Source organism: Amphibalanus amphitrite, unplaced genomic scaffold (genome assembly GCF_019059575.1).
Source record: "Amphibalanus amphitrite isolate SeventyFive unplaced genomic scaffold, NRLGWU_Aamphi_draft 000549F_arrow, whole genome shotgun sequence".
Lineage (NCBI taxonomy): Eukaryota > Metazoa > Arthropoda > Thecostraca > Balanomorpha > Balanidae > Amphibalanus > Amphibalanus amphitrite.
The window spans coordinates 128,704-148,384 of NW_024882043.1; the positions used below are offsets into that span (position 1 = coordinate 128,704).

General features: G+C 49.9%; 1 protein-coding gene across 1 annotated transcript in view; it reads left to right on the forward strand.

The window, feature by feature from the left end:
* Nucleotides 1-2,417: 2,417 nt before the first annotated feature.
* The window catches only part of LOC122393704 (solute carrier family 12 member 9-like), a 332,365-nt gene continuing 315,101 nt past the window's right edge, over nucleotides 2,418-19,681 (forward strand). The window contains exon 1 of the mRNA XM_043389950.1: nucleotides 2,418-2,478. The gene's annotated coding sequence lies outside the window, so the exon portion shown is untranslated. The remainder of the gene's footprint in view (nucleotides 2,479-19,681) is intronic.

Consider the following 19,681-nt stretch of genomic DNA (forward strand, 5'->3'; position numbering starts at 1 on the left):
TCTTTTCAGGCGTCGCATTTTTTGCCATTTTTAATATGGGGAAACCCATAGACTTATTAGCGACCCTCCCTGGTCGCTAATCGGGAAGAGTTCCCTATTAGCGTTTTTTGCAATGGTTTGCTAAAATGCTCACTACAAACAATTTAGTGAATATTGGGGCAGAAAATGACTATATTTTAATCGAAAAATGAACGACCTCTCCGAAAATCAAGCCAGTAATACAGTGGCACCCACAGAGCGTGAGCAATGACGGTTCAAATTAAGGGGGTCGCTAATTAGGCACCTTACCCTACTGCAAGTACTGCTTCTTTTTTGCAAAAATAAAAACCTTTTTCACATACGAAAATGTGCTAGGAAATTTTCATATTTTATAGAAACTACAGTAGAAATAGTACAGATGTCGAGTAATTTTTATTTAAGAAAAAAGAAAGCTCATTATCTCCCTTTAAATAAAAATTACTGGACATCTATACTATTTCTACTGTAGTTTCTATAAAATATGAAAATTTCCTAGCACATTTTCGTATGTGAAAAAGGTTTTTATTTTTGCAAAAAAGAAGCAGTACTTGCAGTACTTGTAACACCCACCGAAATGCGTTGTCCTTCTCTATAAAAAAGTCGCAGTATATGGCGCTTTTGTTTCAAACAGCGACGCTTGGGTTTTTGTTTATGTTATCGCCTTGTCGTTGCTTGGTTGTAAGGATTCTAATTTGAATTAGAGTTAATTCGGTTTAGAATTAATTAGATTCTAATTCGGGGGTACATAGTGCCTAGAGATATGACACTGTTTACATTATTTTGCACCACAAATGAACGGCATGCGCCAGAAACGCAGCCAAATCTTGCGATTGCGACTACGAAATTCATTATTTTGGCGTCAGAGCCTGAAGCGAAAAATACAAGCATATTTATTTCAAAAAGAATTCAGGTTTGTCGAACGGTGTTATGAGAATTTTGATAACAGTACTGCATAAGTTTTTCAGTGATGCCGCAAAAGTGTTGTAGGTATCTATCTTCTTTTATTGTGCAGTCGGCGGGACCGATTCAAAATTGAGTCGTTGCTACTAAAATAGCAGCATATGGCGTCAGATGATGAACAGGAAAAACAGTTGCGTAAATTTAGACATAAACCACCCCCAAACCATGAATATCTTTTGAAGGCACTATAGACGACCATTAACTAACTAGATGTGATGAAGATCAAATGTAAGGAATACGCTCATTTTACAAAATTACATGCAAGTACCAAAAAGTGATGTAAGTACTTATTCAACGGTCATTTTCAGCGCTCCCCGCTAACGTGACTTCAAGTTGAGATATTTGCGGCAAGGTACCGAATTGAGCAAAATGGTTTTAATTTACAATATAACTTGTTGTGTTTTGTCAGAAAATGGTCCTAACTCAGATTTTGTGGAAAAAGGTCATTATCTCCCTTTAAGGGAGAATAGCTGTGCTATTTGACTGTGCTATTCGAGCCCTACCAACACCTGTGATGAACCGACGCCCGGTGCGAAAGGAACATCGGTATTCTCGGCCAGTAGCGGCAGAACACCTTCAAAGGGGGGGGGGGGGGCACTGCCGACTTTTGGTCCCATCCCATTCTAAATTCTTTCCATGCAACGCCCATAGGGCTAATGTAAAAATGTCAAAATCAAAGGGGGCACGGTGCCCCGGTGCCCTCCCCATTCCGCCGCCTATGTTCTCGGCAAAGTTGCCAATGATTTGCAAAGTTTGAATGATTCACTGCATAATGCCAAGTCCTTTCGGCTCCTGCAAGATGTCGCTAGCGCGTTGATGAAGTTCAATATAGAGGTCACTAGCGTCGAGCCATGAAACCCAAGATTACTTTCATGAAACCTGCATGAAACCTACGCAGCTAACGGATGGGGCTGCAGACAAAAGTACGCAAAAGTACGTCGTGACCGTGGTCTCCGCTGCTAAGCGACAATCAAAAGGGACATTGCTCAGCTTGTTTGGCGCACGTGTGACAGCGGCGCGGGGCGCGCCCAAATGGGCCGCGCCTTCGCTGCGGTTGGCCCACAGCGACCGCACGAACTCTGCGGTTATAACAGCAGCCTACGTCACACACTGCTGGCGCGACTCGAGCTCCTATTGGACAAATTCACGTGGTCTCCGTTGCTAGGCGACAATCTCGTCCATCAGCCAGCGTATGGATAGTGGCAGTGGTTTTGTAGGGTCGGTAACTTTTTTGTCTGCGTTTTAGATCACTCTGTGGCCCCATTAAAAGAAGAAATATCTCACTTTTGTGGTTGCCCGTAGTAAGCGCACGGCAGCCTACGTCAGCAGCCTGCGTGCGTTTCTCGGCCTCTCATTGGTCAACAGCACAGTCCTATCTCTTCAACACAGTAGCCACCTAGTGGGCTGTTGGGGAAGCTGTTTTGACAGCAGCGGGCGAACAGAGCTCGGTGCTCTTGATACGTCCGTGGTTGCTGCCGAGCGGGGATTCAGAAAAGTAAGGTAAGAGATTGGGTAAAAGTAATAGCATTATGAATAGAATAATCTATATCGCAGTCATTAACCCCAAATAAATTATATTATTGGAACTATCATTGGAAGTACTTTCGTGACTTGTTAAGACGTACCTAATATAAATAGAAGTTCCCAATATCCAACCAATTCCTCGCGCCCCTCGCGCCGCCGATTCGTACTGGAGACAAAAAAAGAGTGTCATTTCAGAGTTGTGGCAAATAAAGCAATCCCCACGCATGTATGTATGCATTAGATATCAGATTGATGGCATACGTCAACAATTATACCCTGATAAAAGACCAGGGGCTCTGGTTAAAGTGACCATCCCGCCTTAACGTTAGTTTAGAGTTGAGATAGCCAAAATGGGGTCCCTGGCTTGCACTTACCGGTTTGAGCACTCACAAGATCGAGAATTGCCTCAAATAGAAAGCATTTTATTTCAAAGTTGCAGCACTTGGATTCAGAGGGGCTAATGCATTAGAATGCAACCTCCGAATCAGGGTACTCTCTTAGGAGACGTCACCCGAGCTGCCATATCTACATTCTACATCTCACGTGCGCAACAGTTGTCTTCACGGTTAAATATATAACAAAACAATCTAACCTGACCTAACCTTACCTACAACCTAGAGCCTACCAACCTACAACCTAACCTACCAACCTACCTTACTGGATATGGCAGCTGGGGTGACATCTGCTAAGAGAATACCCCAAATCAGTCGGGGAGGTTTGGTCAATAATCATATTTAGCACATGCTATTTTTGGCACACGTGCCAAAAATGGCAACGATTCTGCTATATTTGGCAATGATGAAGCCGATTTCACTCCTCAGTGAGGAAATCACGATTTTGGAAAGATTGGCACTTATTTTCGAAAAGAAGTGCTGCCACCTGGTGCAAGAAGAAGAAGCCAGCTTTAATGTGCCCGTATTTTGTATGGTACCTAGTTTGTTTTGTGGCCTAAAGTTGGAGCTTAAAATTGAAGCATCCAAAAATGATCAATATTGATCAAAACAATTATGTTGATGAAAAAATAATATGTTAAGTTGAGAGGGAGGTCATTTTATCCAGATGCGGTGGTTTACTTACCTTACCTTACCTTACCAATACGGGAATTTTGATGGCCACTATGGCCTGTAGGGTCCCGATCGCATCGAGCTCCTGAACTGAGGACTCTCGTGGATACTAATCTAGGATGGAGTATCTGATTCGGTTCCAGTGATCGTCCAGTCTGGCCTTGAACTGGTTGAGAGTGGATGCCAGGATCACAGAAGGAGGAAGCGCATTCCAGTCGTTCACAGCTCTTGTTGACAGTGCGTGTCTTCTGACTCTTGATTGGGCCTGGGGCTTCCTGGGCCTTTGGCACTGCACTGCTCCGCCACGAGTATTATTATGATGTCACTTTCATAAGAAAATCGAATAGCGTAATGTTTTCACTCAACCTTGGAGATTATTCATTCGATCCTTTCCACGTGGCGCAAATGGCTGGTGGAGTGCGGTAGTGGCAGGTGGTGACGGTAAATATTTTAAAGGTGCTTTAAAACTTGGTTGCGCCATGAATAACTATCAGATACGAGATCAGGTCAAAATACATCGTGTGGTATGTTTTTTATAATTACTTTGGCGATCGGACCTTATGTATATAAATACCGAATTTCTCAGGCTGGACATCTAAACCTCCACTGAAGATCTGGTACATTGCGATCATGTCACCCCTTCTCCTTCGGTAGTAGAGGGATGGCAGGTTCAGGCATTTGAGACGCTCCTGGTATGGTAGATGCTTGATGTCCCGAACAAGCTTCGTGGCTCTCCTCTGCACTTGCTCAATCAACTTTTGGTCGGCTCGGTTGAAGGGTTCCCATATCAAGTTGCCGTACTCTAGGTGGGGTCTTACAAGCGTCTTGTACAGCAAGGGTAGGGTGACCCTGTCAATACAAAGGAAGGATCACTTGATGAGAGCAAGTAACTGGTTTCCTTTTGAGGATGCTGCAGCAGCTTGCTTGCGGAACTTCAGCTCATCATCGAGGAAGATTCCTAGATCTTTCTCTGCCCGAGTATGTTCAAGTTCGGCTCCTCCCATCTTGTAGGTATGACAGGGGTTTCTCGGCCCCACATGAAGTGACTTGCATTTGGTATCGTTGAATGGGAGCTGCCACCTGTCAAACCACGTGATGACTGCCTGAAGATCCCTCTGGAGTTCCTCTGACCCAGTGCTGTGAGACACACTTCGGTATATCTTTGTGTCGTCAGCAAAAATCTTGATCGCGCTGTTGACAACTCTGGGCAGGTCATTGATGTATAATATAAACAGGATGGGGCCAAGAACAGAGCCCTGAGGCACGCCGCTGGTGACTGGTGCCCATGGAGAGGAGCAGCCTCTCACCACAACCTGCTGCTGGCGATCTTGAAGGAATGAGGCGATCAGGGGCGTAGGATCCTATACAGTTGGGGGGGCTTCAGCCCCCCCAACTTGCTGGCCAGCCCCCTCAACTTGCCTGGCAGCCCCCCCAACATTATAAAATGTGGACAAATCAAAGAAAGCTTAACTTGGCAAGGTTAAATGGTACAATTTCGGGTACCTAGTAGTAAAGCAGGCATCACACTTCTTTTTGCATCCAAGGAGAGACACTTTAGGTTAGGCTGTAGGTTGTAGGTTTTAGGTGATAGGTTTTAGGTTGTAGGTTGCAGGTTTTTGGTTGTAGGTTGTAAGTGAGGCAAGGTCAGGTTTGGTTAGGTTTGGTTTGGTTTGGTCCGATTAGGAAGCATCTCTGGAGTCTGGGATTAGGGCCTCTGCTTTACGACTACCCAATTTTGGCCTTTAAACTAACCAGGAAAGTAAACATAAAAATCAACTGTGGTTTTAGCAAGCCTGAAATAATCAATTGGTCAGCATGTTAAAACACCGTACAGCAGGCGTCACCAATCAATATCGGTTGCGGTATTTTACAAGAGCCAAGCATTCTGCATATCACTCGACAACTAATTTTATTCTTCTTAATAGTTCCAGATCGTGCACATAAACGAGCACACACAACCTTCGCGAAAATAATGCATCGTTTATCTCACCTCCCTCCCGAACGTTGTCACACCGTTTTTGCAACAAGACTAGTAAAATACAAAGCCCTAAATCCAAAAAAAAGTAAAAAAAGGTAAAATAGAGGTGAAATCAAGGCCGGTGAAATATCGTCATCTGATTATGTTTATGATTATGTCAAATCTTTAAATAATGATAGCGTCATAATGAATAAAAATAAGCAGGCATTATCTTAAAACTTTTTGGCGAAAGAAATGTTCATGTTCACTAACTTTTAACTGTTTTTTCATCTTTATTCTAAGATATCTTTTATGTCCCGCCTTCAGAAGAAGGCCAAATCCTTTTTACGGAATTTGACGCCATCGTAGGCATAATCAGCTGACGATACAGCACAAAACCTTTGGATGTTACTATGCGTGCGTTCGGCATCCGGAAAATCGGGGAAAATTATCCGGGATCAGCGATAATTATCGGGGATTACGTTCGGTATCGCGATAACAAGACATGCTGAAGATAGGTGCTCACCAATAATTTTCCGGCCGATAATATCCAAACGATAATATTTTCCGGATACCGAACGCACGCTAAAGCGGCGCAGAAAGCAGAAAAAAACACAACAAAACAAAGGCGTGACACTCGACAGCTTCGTTTCGTTTATTTAGGGGTGGGTGCAAGGCCATGTGGGTGGAACAGACAGTAGGACGGACGATGAGGACAATTGTTCAGGGACGCACCCAAGGGGGGGGGGGCGGACGGGGCGCCCCCCCCCCCTTGGGTTTTTTTTAGGAGCCCCCCGTGGGCCGAAGGCCACGGGGCCAAAATCACGTCGGAGGCGAAAGAAATTGAAGGGAATCCCAAAAATCGCGTCAGGACATTCAGGGCCTCTGACCAGCCTGACCTAGCTAGGGTCCTTGTTACTTCCTGGGGCCTCCTGTGAATAACCGCTAGTGTCTTTGTTTGACCGCTAGGGTCCCTCTGACTCCTCAGTAGAGAGGAAGTCCTCTGTAGAGAGGAGGCCCCGAGGAGGCCCTCTGTAGGGAGGGAGGAGACCATCTGTAGAAAGAAGGCCCTGTGTAGAGAGGAGGCCCTCTGTAGAAAGGAGACCGCCTGAAAGCAGAAGGCCCTCTGAAGAGAGGAGGCCCGCTGTAGAGAGGAGGCCCACTGAAGAGAGGATGCTGTCTGTAGAGAGGACTCCCTCAGGCCTCAGTAGAGAGGAGGCCGGAGGCCCTTTGCAGAGATGAGGTCCTCTGTAGAGAGGAGGTCCCCTGGTAAAGATTAGAGAGGAGGCTCTCTGAAGAAAGGATGCCCTCTGAAAGCGATAGACCCGATCAGTAGAGAGGAAGTCCTCTGTAGAGAGGAGGCCTTCTGTAGTTGAGAGACCCTGTGAAAAGAGGAGGCCCACAGTAGAGAGGTGGTCCTCTGTAGAGAGGAGGCCCCTCCGTGTTTTGATCTTTTTTTTTGCAAATTTTTGTACGTACAGGTCAATACGAAACCAACTGTGTCAATATGAATCGGAATTCATGTGTGTACTGTGGAGTGTTAAGGAACCCCGGCTTGTAGGGGAGAGTGGGGAAAGATGCCCAGGGTTTTACTATGTCATATATTATTCGAAAATGACGATCGGAAAGCAAAAACTTGGAGTTTCAACGGAAGCCGACATCATTTTTCTCCAAAAATATCACTCTTTCGTGCCTGAAATATGATAACTCTTTTTGCTATTAAGCATTTTCCTGAAGAAGTGAAAGGGGGCATCTTACCCCACAGGGTGGGAAAGACGCCCCCTGGCGTTGGGGAAGATGCCCCCTGCATTATAAGTGACATAAATGGGCACGTGAATCGCCTGAACGAATCAGTAGTCCCTTCGAGCCTGCAGTAGACACCAAACGTAATCGTAAGGGCCCTCAAAAGTAGTCGTAAGGGGCTTCAGAGGTCATCGTTAGGGCCATCATAGTCCAGCGCGGCCAAACAAGCCTCCGTGGTGGCGTTCGGAGACCACTGTGGGGCCCTTATAGATCTTCATGATGCTTGAGGGCCCTCGAGCCCATCGTGGGGACCTCAGATGCCAGCGCGGCCCGTGGAGCCAACGTGGGAGCCCTCAAAGGATGTCGTGAGGGGCCCTGGAGCCAATAATGGGGTCCACAGAGGCCGTCGTGAGGGCTCTCAGAGTCAGATGCCGCCCAAAAAGTCGCTGTGTGTGCCGAGAGACCGGCATGGGGAGCACCCGACCGCACTGGACTCTCAATAGTCCCAGATCGGCTTTTGTTTCTCATCACAAGTATGTAATAAATGATTTGACGGGCTGCTTGAAGGGCAACCTACGGATTTAGGGGGGCGTCTTTCCCCATCAGGACAGGGGGCATCTTACCCCGAGGTACCGAAGTAACATTAAATCAGTACAATTTGTTAGCCATAAAACTACACCCTGAAACAAACTGTTTGGGACACAGTATACGCATGCTAATGTATCACGACTATAGCAAGGGACGCAAAAATTATCTACTTTCTTTGATATTTACAATGCTCTGACACCAAAATATTTTTTGAAAGCAGCAAATAAAAAACATGCAATCACCAGTCAGCCGTTGCCCAACTGAGCTTCGCAAATTTTTGTGCAGTTAACAAGGCAGGCTTCCGCTTTACGCTAAGAACATAAATTTCCAGGTTCGATTCTTTGTTTCGCCGCTAGAGGGGCTGGGGCGTCTTTCCCACCCTGGGCATCTTACCCCACTCTCCCCTACTACCATGCTAAAAGAGTTGTAAAATTTGTGATTTGGAGCTGTGTTTTGACAAATGCTTTTGCAAATTTTCTCGGCGCTCCGCGCCTCCGATTCATACACCAATCAATAAGAAAGACCGTGACTGTAATAACACCACCCGTGTCAAATTGACTCAAAATTCATATGTGTACTGGGAACTCCGGCTTGTACTAGCATGCTAAAAGGGTCGTAAAATTTGTGTTTTGGAGCTGTGTTATGAAACATTTTTTTTTTTGCAAATTTTCATCGCGCCTTACGCTGCCGATTCATAAACAGGTCAATAAGAGAGATCGCTACTGTATGCTACTAATGCATTAGACTAAAAGTGCGGTAACAATATCAACTTTGAACTTTTGGGTTTTTAAGTCGGTCGATACGCCCCCCCCCTCCCCAGTAGGAAATCCGTGGCGACGCACTTGTATAGGTGGATTTAACTAAAACTACTGAGCCGAGTGACTTATAACGATAAAGCTTCATCTGAGAAACGACAAAGACAAAATGCCTTTTGATCTCGACGTACTCGCTCCCCCTCCCCCGGTCGTCAGAATTCATCCATCGACCCGGCATGTCGGCCGACCTGTAACTGTACCCCCCCCCCCACACACACACCCACACTTGGTTAACACACACACACACCCACCCACCCACCCACACACACACCCCCACACACACAAACGTTCGCCTGGATCCTCCCTTGCCCTCTGTAGAGAGGAGGCCCCGGGATCCTCCGCCCCCCCCCCCCTTGGCCAAATCCTATGTACAGTCCACAGCAGAAGTGATGTGGGGTTTCAGTCATGGGTATGTTCTGCTTCTGAAGCTTAGGAACGATTAGCCAGACTACAATGAAACTTTGAATGTAGCTTATATGTATCGTCACCCTTGCAGCTGCAACTTTAGCTATTGACATCTTCTTTTCGATCACTCCGCATTAAACAATCGCCAGTCAAAGCCAATCGTTGAGATTGGTAAAACCCTACATTACTTTAGCGGTGGGCTGTACGTGCCTGCAATTGTTTCGTGCATTTTGGGAGTATTCGTGTGGCTACACGACCTACAACTTTAAAAATAAAAATATGCTTCCAATGATATGCAGAATGCGGGGGTTTTGCGAAATACTACAACAGAAATTGTTCTGTGACGGTCCTGCTTTACCGATCACGATCGTCCACTTTGTCGATGCCACCTGTCGTGGCCCTAGAAGTAGTCGGGGTGGTCCCTCAAACAGCCAAAAGGGAAGAGCGGGAACATACACTGCATAAATGTGGTTGCAAAACGTTGAGCCGGAATATAAATACCAACGCCTTATTTTATAAGCCTCAACTTGGATCCAGGTGGAAAGATTAAGTCATTTCACTCAAGTCTTAGACCCGCTTTTCACCACCACGCTCTACGCTCCCCCCCCCCGTCAACACCTTTTCCACTGCTGGTTTTTCCCTCCCCCCCCCGGTCAGTACCTTTCGTCGCCGCCCCCACCGGCGTCCAGGGTTCAGCCCCCCCAACCTATTTTGCGATCCTACACCCCTGGTCAGGCGATCCATCCTTTGAGAGTTCCTGTGATGCCATAGCTCTCCAGCTTGCTCAGTAAACGCTGGTGAGGCACCGAATCAAATGCCTTTTTAAAGTCCAGGTATATGGCATCGACTGGTTCTCCATTCTCTAGACATATACAAGGCCCTAAATACAAGGTTGCACGGACTAATTTCTACTAAACCTACCAGAATAAAGTTTCACGGTTGGGTATTTAAATAACTATTCAATCTAAACTTCTTAATTATTTTCCCGTTATCATTTATAAGCAATTTTATAAATTGACTTTCAATTCGCTTGCCTTTTACTTGCAAATTAACTTTCTAGTACTGGGTCAACATAGTGGTGTAGCAGTAGGAAGTAGGAACCATATCTGGCAAAACCCCAATACCTACATACAGCAGAAAAGCAGCCACCAGGTGTCGCCACAGTCGCCACTTGGTCGCCACACAGATGTCGCGCGCGTCGCCAATCGCCACACTACCGATTTCCATAAGGACGCATATGTACGGAGATGTATAGGAAAGTCGCCCTTAAGGATTACGCTTACATCCTTTGCTTATGAGGTCGGTGGTTGGAAATTGGGAGGGGCTCAGCTATTTTCGACCACGGATATAGCTTTATCACATGATGAGGAACATGCTGATAAGCATTTTATGTGTCATAAAAGCACAAAAGTATTTTTAATCATTTTTCAAAAATAGCCGTTCTGCCGTATCTTTCAGTGCAAGGTGCCGTCGGTCATCCCCGACGTTACGTCACGCCGGGGATTGCCAGATTTTCCTACTAGACTTCGACGCCCCCTGGACATATAGACCAATCCTCTAGCACTTCCAGGAGCTGAGAGGCGCATGAGCGCCTAGGCCTAAACCCATGCTGGTCACTGTGTAGAAGTTGGTTGGCATTGAGGTGAGTCATGATGTGGTCTCTGATGAGTGACTCTAGTATTTTGCATGGTATGGCAGTTAGACTCACAGGGCGGTAGTTGCCTGGCTTCTGCCTGCTGCCCTTCTGGAAAATTGGGACAACGGTGCCGAGTTTCCAATCATCTGGTAGTGACCCAGTATCAATGGATTTCTGGAACAGAATAGTGAGGGGACGAGCCAACTGGTCAGCTGCCTCCCTCAATATTCTCGGGTGAATTCCGTCCGGGCCGGGTGAACTGGAGGTTTTCAAACCATGCAGTAGTTTTTTAACCATGACCTCGGTGATATTGAGATCCGCAGCCTCAGCAGGTGAGTCCTCGGAAACCAGGACTGGGACTGCAGCTAGATCTTCATCTGTGAATACTGAAGAGAAGAAATTGTTTAGAACTGTAGCTTTCGTTGTGTCATCAGTGCACAGGTGACCATTTTCATCCTTCAGGTCCTCTATGCCAGGCTTGGTTTTCAGCCTCGAGTTTGCATACTTCCAAAACACTTTTGGATTGGATTTCAGCTCAGAAGAGATTCTTTGTTCGAATTCAGTCCGAAGTTTCCTTCTGAGGCTGCGGAGCATGTTGCGACAGTGACAATATCGGGCATAATCGAAGGGATCTCCTGATTGTGCATAGGCTCGCCACAGGGAAGCCTTCTTCCTTTTGAGCTTCATTGCCTTGCCATTGATGTACAAATTCTTGCGTGATCTAGGTCTTACCAGTGGAATTGATCCTTTGACTGCATCTTGCAGGGATTCCTTGAAGAAGCTGTAGGCCTGGTGCACGTTGCTATGATGCATCCAATTATGATGCGTCATCAATTTTGAACAGTTTTTTCGCTATAACTTGGCCAAAAAAGAGGTATTGATCTCAAATTTTGTATGTAGATAGAAGGCGGTAGGGACTATCACATATATTCCGTTTTTTTTCGAAATTCAAAAAACTTTTTGGATTTTTCTAGCTATTATATTCAAAAAATCTATTTTTTTATTTTTGGGGTCAAAATCCAAAAAAATTCGAAAAACCGAAATAGCAGTTTTGTAGCCCTCTTGATTCTACACCTTTTATGTCTGGAACATTTTTCTGTATCTCTAAAGCTGTAGGCCTGACAGCTCTTCCCGCAAAACCTTTTTTTGGGTCGAAAATGGCAAAAATGACGTCACTCTGACGTGATTAGCGGCCAACCTATCATAGCCTTTGGAAAAATTTTTGGTCACCATGTGCGCTAGCTACTCCTGGGAGGGTACTGAAAGTTTGGTGACGATCGGCGCAGCGGTTCTCGAGATATATCGAAAAAACTAAAGGGGGGGGGGGGGCAAAAAAATGCCCCCCCCCACCGCCTGGAAGGTTAAATCTTCCACATGAGCTGTCAAGCCAGGGAAAGAGGGGGATTTTTTTTCTTAAATGTTTTCTTCCCTTTAGTTTTCCTTTGTGACCCACAACCGCTAATTCAGGGAGGGCAAGCTGCCCCGACGGTTCCTAGCCCTATGAAAAGTTGTGGGGCAGCGCCCCCACGGCCCCAGAGTTGTGGGGGCAGGCTGCCCCCACTGACTCCCAGCTCCCGCGCCCATGACCACAAAGTTCAGGCTCATGGCCCGGCGTCGAGCTCAAATTCAGACCCGGCAATGTTGATGGTGTGTCCGAGTTCAGACAAGCTGAGCTTATGCTGGGTTCAGCTAGGACGATTGAAGAGGTATCCTGTTGGGCTAAATGCCGGACAATCTCAAGCTCTAATTTTGCATTTAATGCTTAATTATCCTACTATGTTGAGTGAAAACTACCCATGTGTCATTAAGTATAATATTACGTACGTCAGTGCTTTAATGATAGGCAGTACGTTAAATTACAATGTATTTTACATGTACATTACAATGTTGGTTGAACACCCTTAATTAGACGATCAGAATATAACCTGGAAACATCCCCTACTATTTCCTAAGTCCGACCGGGCTATGGGAGTGGGAATGGGACAGAAGGCTGGCAGTATCGTGATCACCGACCAGTCTCCAGGAGAGGTGTGCAGCTAGGGCGCAAGAACCCTGAACTGACTCAGGTCACCCGGTCGGCCTCTTATATAGGCGCCGGCCGCGGGCCGGCGGCGCGCCGACCGCGCATGCGCAGTCTCCAGGAGAGGTGTGCAGCTAGGGCGCAAGAACCCTGAACTGACTCAGGTCACCCGGTCGGCCTCATATAGGCGCCGGCCGCGGGCCGGCGGCGCGCCGACCGCGCATGCGCCGCGACCCGCCCCGGGCCGCGAGCGCCGCGACCCGTCCCGGGCCGTCCCGGCTCTGCGAGGCCGGCCGGCGAGCACGCTTAATAATGCGACACAGAATGTAACAGAAAATAACAACGCAAGATAACAGCAAATAACACAGCGTAACACAATAACAGATAGCACAGCGTAACACTATCCCCCTCCCTCATGAAAATTTCGACCCGAAATCTTCATTGAAGTCTGCTCAGTTAGCGCGTGGTAGCGCGAGACACAGAAAAAAAAACGCTTCGAGAGCACCCGTAAAAAAAACTTCAACCATGCGTCCCCGCATTTCCACATCTGTATACACCCAGAGGCGCCTCATCTATGCGTCCCATGCGTCCATGCGCAGCCAGGTTGGGAAGGTGTCGACCGCAGCTACCTTACAGTAGCCCTCCCGGGTCAGGTGCACGCCGTCCCGGCGGAACCACGCCCGCGCCTTGTCCAGGACGACGTGCCGTTTGCTCATCTTGGTGGTGAAGCTCTTGCCAAGTGAAACGAACTCGCCCTCCGCCGCAGACTCCTTCACCTTGCGGTCTAGCCGGTATGCAGCGGTGTGCTCCCACGGCAGCATCCTGTCCACCCAGAACCGTGGCAGTGGCCCCAGGACGACAGTGGGCGCGACGGCTCGGACGGCGTAGAGAACTCCCCGGATGACCGCCTCCAGAGGGCCCCGCGGAGCGTCCACCAAGAGGTTGGCCCCTGTCCGGCGGTCGTATGCCTCATTGCCACTGAACCAGAGGACAATGGTACCTGGATCGAGGCCGAAGGCAGTGGCCGCCTTCCTCCAGGCCTGGAGGTCGGAGTGCAACCGCAGTGCGGCCCTCTGCCAGGTGTTCCCCCCGACAGCGAGGTTTAAGATCATGTCATCCTCGTCACGCGTCCCGAGACCGGCGTCGCGGGCGATAGAGCAACCGAGGAGGAGATGCAGCCGGCCAGGAGGAGCTGGCCGCATACGGAGGGGAACCCGCCCCGCCCCGCCGAGGTTCAGATCCCCGGACGAGGACGAGGACATGACGTACTCAACCTCTTCAGCCGCGGCCGCCGCATCCCCGGTCCGCCCCGCCCCGCCAGGGTTCAGATCCCCGGACGAGGACGAGAAAACTCCAACCTCCACGCCAGCGTCCTCCGCATCCGGGCACTCAGGGTCGGCATCATCAGGCCAGTGCGAGATGGATCCAGCCTCCTCGGCCTGCCGCCGGTACCACGCTGCAGCCTCGACGTCCTCCACCTCCAAAGAGTCGGCCATGCTTACTCACTGAGAACAGAAGAATACATTATAGAGACAATTCACACATCTCAAGAAGGTGTTAGTTGTATCCAAGATAGGATGGAGGTCTGCGGTCACGTTGGGAACGTCTGGGACGAGAAGTCACAGCCGCAAGGTCGGGAATAGTCCCAGCATGCCCCGGGACCCGGGCACGGTTAGGAATGATCCCAGACTGACTTTGGGTCCCATCAGGAGGGGTGGTCTCACCCGCGCGGCCCCCCGGCGGCGATCTGAAACGTCCGGGACGAGGAGTCGCATCCGCATGGTTGGGAATGATCCCAGCATCCCTCTGTGCCCGACTACGGTTAGGAATGATCCCAGATTGTCCCGGTGAGTCATCAGGAGGAATAGTCTCGTCAGATGCACCAGAACTCCCCAGACCCCCAGCCCAGCTGAATTTTGAAGGTCCCCCGATTCTCCACAAGCGGTTAAAATGTACGACTTTGCAAGCAGCATGCCTGTTTTTCCTAATACGGTATGTGACTGCTGATAACCTCTTCACGATTCGGTACGGACCTTCCCACGGCGACGATAGCTTTGGACTTTGGCCTTTCTTTCTTTTGGGGTTGTACAACCATACCTCATCATTTTCCTGGAGAGGATCCAGGGAGGAAGCTTTCAGATCCGCTCTCCGCTTCATAGTACCCGCTGCCACCTTGAGGCTGTCCTCCGTTTGAGCTCTAACGATACGCATTCGGTCACGCTGGACTCGCACGTACTCTGTTGTAGTGGGGGTGTGCTGGGCATCTGGCGGTCTTTCGAACAGCAGGTCCAGAGGCAGACGAAGCTCGCGGCCAATCATCAACTGGGCAGGAGTATATCCGGTCGCCTCGTGCTCAGCGGAGCGATAGGCCATGAGAATGGAGGGTATGTATAAGTCCCAGTCGCTTTGCCCGTGACGACATCGTTTGGCTACTTCTTGCACCAGAGTGCGATTAAAACGTTCCACCATGCCGTCGGATTCAGGATGAAGTGGTGTGGTTCTTGTCTTACGTATGCCCAGGAGCTGGCAGCACTCGCGAAACAGAGAGCTCTCGAAGTTGCGCCCCTGATCCGAATGAAGTTCTTCTGGCATACCGAACCTGCAGAAGAACCCATCCACCAGCACTCGTGCCACGGTAGCTGCTTCCTGATTTGGCACTGGGAACGCTTCTGGCCACTTGGAGAAGTAATCGATGGCGACTACAATGTAGCGGTTCCCGGAGGAGGATACTGGGAAAGGTCCCGCGACATCTACCGCCACTCGTTCCATGGGAGCCCCTACAGACACAATCTGCAGGGGAGCACGTGGCGTACGCTGCGGACCCTTTTTCGCGGTGCAGACCTCACACACACGGCACCACTCCTGTGTGTCTTGTCTCATCTGCACCCAGTAGGCACAGCTGCGAAGTCTTTGTAGTGTTCGTTTGACACCGAAATGTCCAGAGGCGACCGAACCGTGTGCCTCAGCGAGCATTGACATCCTCAGGCTCTGCGGAATTACATTCAGCCATTTCACTTCCACGCCATTGTGGGACTCCCATCTCCTTTGAAGTATCCCGTCATGTACCCGAAGTTGTTCCCACTGAGCCCAGTACATTTTGGTAATGCGACTCGTCGAGGCGACCTGATTCCAATCTGGTTTACCAATACTATTGCGTTCAAGCAGAAGTATCAATGGCGCGAGCTCAGTGTCCGACCTTTGAGATGAACGAATATCCTGCTCACGGTCACCAGAAGCAAAGGACGTGATTTTAGTCACGCGACACGTGTTTCCCGAGGCTGCCTCGCGGCGGGAACAATGGCGGCAGTCTCCACCACATGGGCGTCTGCTCAGAGCATCTGCATTCCCGTGCTGTTGACCTGGTCGGTGCCGAACCTGGTAATCGTATTGACCAAGTCGCGCAAGCCATCTTGCGAGCTGCCCTTCCGGGTCCTTCAAGTTTTGTAACCACTGTAGAGCGGAGTGGTCTGACCTGATGGTGAATCTGGATCCATACAGGTATGTGTGAAAATGCCTGACGGCATCCACTACCGCCAAAAGTTCCCTGCGGGTCACACAATAGTTCTTTTCTGGGGCAGTCAGCGCTCGGCTGAAGAAAGCCACAACATGCTCAACACCATCGCGAACCTGCGACAAGACGGCGCCGATTCCTGTAGAACTGGCATCTGTGTCAAGAATAAATGGTTGTTTGGTGTCGGGGTACTGCAGAACAGGCGCGTGTTGAAGAGATGACTTCAGCATGTCGAATGAATCCTGGCAGTCTCGGGTCCATTTGTAGATAGCGCCTTCCTTGGTGAGAGCATACAGTGGAGCAGCTATGGCAGCAAACCCTCTCACAAACCGGCGGTAGTAGGTGGCGAGACCCAGGAAACTACGAAGCTCCCTCACATTGGAGGGAACTGGCCACTCAGCCACTGACGCTGTTTTCTCAGGATCGGTCCGTACACCAGTGCGGGACACTACGTGCCCCAAAAATTTCACCTCTGATCTGAACATCAGGCATTTCTTCGGGTTCAGTTTGAGATTAGCGGACCTCATGCGACAGAATACGTCCTCTAGACGCTGAAGCTCTTCCTCGAAAGTTTGGCCAAAGACAATTATGTCATCTAGGTACACGAGAAGGGATTGCCAATGCATGCCTGCCAGAACAGAGTCCATCAGTCGTTCGAAAGTGGCTGGTCCATTGCATACCCCGAACGGCAAGACCCGCCACTGCCACAGGTTGTTTCCTGAGCTGAATGCTGTTTTTGGTTTGTCTTCTTCCGCCAGAGCCACTTGATGGTAACCGGATTTAAGATCCAGTGTAGAGAACCAGTTGGATCCCGAGAGGGCATCCAATGTATCATCTATCCGCGGGAGAGGATATGAGTCTTTGATGGTGACGGCGTTCAGTCGACGATAATCCACACAGCAGCGCAGCGAACCATCTTTTTTTCTAACCAGCACAAGAGCGGAGGACCATGGACTGGACGAAGGCTCGATCAAACCCTGCTCACTCAACTGCTTCACTGTGTCTTCCACCTCTTGACGTTTATGGATAGGGACACGCCTAGGGGGGACTTTGACTGGGCGACTATCCCCGGTATCGATTCGGTGTTCGATCAGTGAGGTTCTACCGAGATCCTGGTCATTCGCTGAGAAAACGTCGGCGTAGTTGGACAGAAGATTTCCAACTCGCTCACACTGCTCGGGTGTTAAGTCTCGTGAGGATTCATCTAGCAGTCGAGCCAGATGGGCGGGAAGGGCTTTGACCCCCGTCACCGTCTCGTCGTCTCTGCCACCCCTGTTCCGATCTTCACATTGGATTTCCTGAGTATCAGGGATCAGTTCCACCGGTTCACACGTTCCCATGGTCGTACCAGCACGAATCCTGATAGGCTTGTCCGTCACGTTGGCCACCAGTATCCGGACAGATCTCGCATGCGGGTCAACAACGCTCCGGCCCACTACGAGCCCTGCGCGATTAAGTGCCCCCGGTTCCACGATACCAAGGGAATCAAACTTCTGTCCCACCGGTTTACAGTGGACAAGCCTCTCCGTGCCAGGGTGTACCGTGACGGGTGTCAAAACTCGTACTCTGAGAGCCCTTGGGGGAAAACGATTCCCGCCACCTGCTCCAGACTCCTCAGAGAAGGCAATGTTTTCAGTGCCAATTCGAATGGATCCTCTTTCGAAATCCTGTATGCAGTTGTTTTGTTTCAGAAAATCCAGTCCCAATATGACGTCATCGCTTAGATCATCAGCCACGAACACTGTCTGCTGGATACGCTCGCTGCCAATCTCCAGGAACACCTCGGTTGGTCCGTATAAGGGACTCCGACGACCGGTGACGTCAGACAGGCCACCTGGGACCTGGGGCAAGGAGACATCGGGGAGCAAGTTTGCACGGATGAGTGTGCGATTGGCTCCCGAGTCCAGAACAAACGAAGTGCTCCTGCCATTGAGAGTTCCAACAATTTGAATGCTATCAGGGCTCCCAGAACTTCGAATTTTTGCAACTGGTGGGGAAGTGGATTTATCGACCGACAGTTTTCCCACACGGTCGGTCACTGTTCGTTTCCCTGCCCTGCTGTGGGTCCAGCACTAGTCTGGTTCCGTGTGCGAGGGCACTGGCGGCGGAAATGCCCAACCATCCCGCACTCCCAGCATGCCCCGGTCGGCTGTCGCCCTGCGGCCGAGGACCGGCCGGTATTCGCAGACCGAGCCGATTCCCTCAAAGACTTTTGGAGAACGTGAAGAGCGCGCAGAATCTCGCTGAACATTTGTTTTGTTGGCGGTTCAGCCTGGTCTGCCCGCTCATCGGAATCAGCCTGTCCTTGAGGAGTGTGGCTCTGTCGAATAAGAGCACCTGAGACCGCAGGAAGAGAAGTCAGGCCGGCTGCTCGGCGGACAGATTCAATCTCCACAGCACTAGCCAGTGCCTGAGGCAATGTAGATGGGCGGCTCTGTCTAACCGCGATATGCAGTTCGGCGTCGCCCAAGGCATCCAGGAAGTGGTCGCAAGTCAGTGAATCTCTCAAATCGACCGATGCTGAAGGATAAGCTAACGAAACCATCCTTTCAATCTCCTGCGCCAGGTGTGGCAGAGTTTCACCCGCCTCCCGCCTCCGCCGGCGCAACTGGGAACGAAACCATGGTTCCTGGTGTGCCACACCAAACCGGTCCTCCAGAGCCTTACTCAGGTGTGTGAAATCAGTTCGCTGATGCTCAGGAAGGCGGGCGAACAGCTCGAGAGCTGAGCCCTTCAGCGAGGCTACAAGTAGTGCGAGCCGCTCGGACACACTCCAATGCTGTGCTGATGCAATGACGTTGAACTGAGCTATAAAGGACTCCCAGGAGCCTGAACCGTCAAATTCGCCCGGCTTGGCAAACCGACGGATGTCCCCGACCGTGTCAGGACAGGCGCGGCCAGGACAGGCGGGGTGCGGACGATCCCCGGCCGCCGACCGTCCGGGATCAGCCCGACAGGTGAGCCGAGACGGATCGCCCGGCGTCGAACCAACCGCACCAGGGGAAGTCACAACAACTCCTGCTACTGGCGCGTTGACCGAACAACGTAGTTGATGCATCTGCTCCTCGATTATGTCAACCCGCAATGAATAGTCCGTCAAAGCTTTCCCCAGGGACTGAACGGCGTCCAAAACAGTCGCATTATCGACTGGACCCGCCTGCTCTCCCGGAACCGCCTGCTCACTTGGACCCACCCGCTCACCTGTACCGCTACGTGAGGCAGAAGGGAGGGACTCCTCCCGGCCGGACAGAAGAACAGCACCACCGTCGAGCATATCTTCCTCCTTGGTGGGGCCAGCCCCCGATGGAAGGGGGGTGGGTAACCGGGCGGACTGGGAACGGGTCACTGGTCCCCCGTCAGTCATGGCTATGAGCCCGGCAGCGAAAGGTAAAGAAACTTCTGACACCAAATGTTACGTACGTCAGTGCTTTAATAATAGG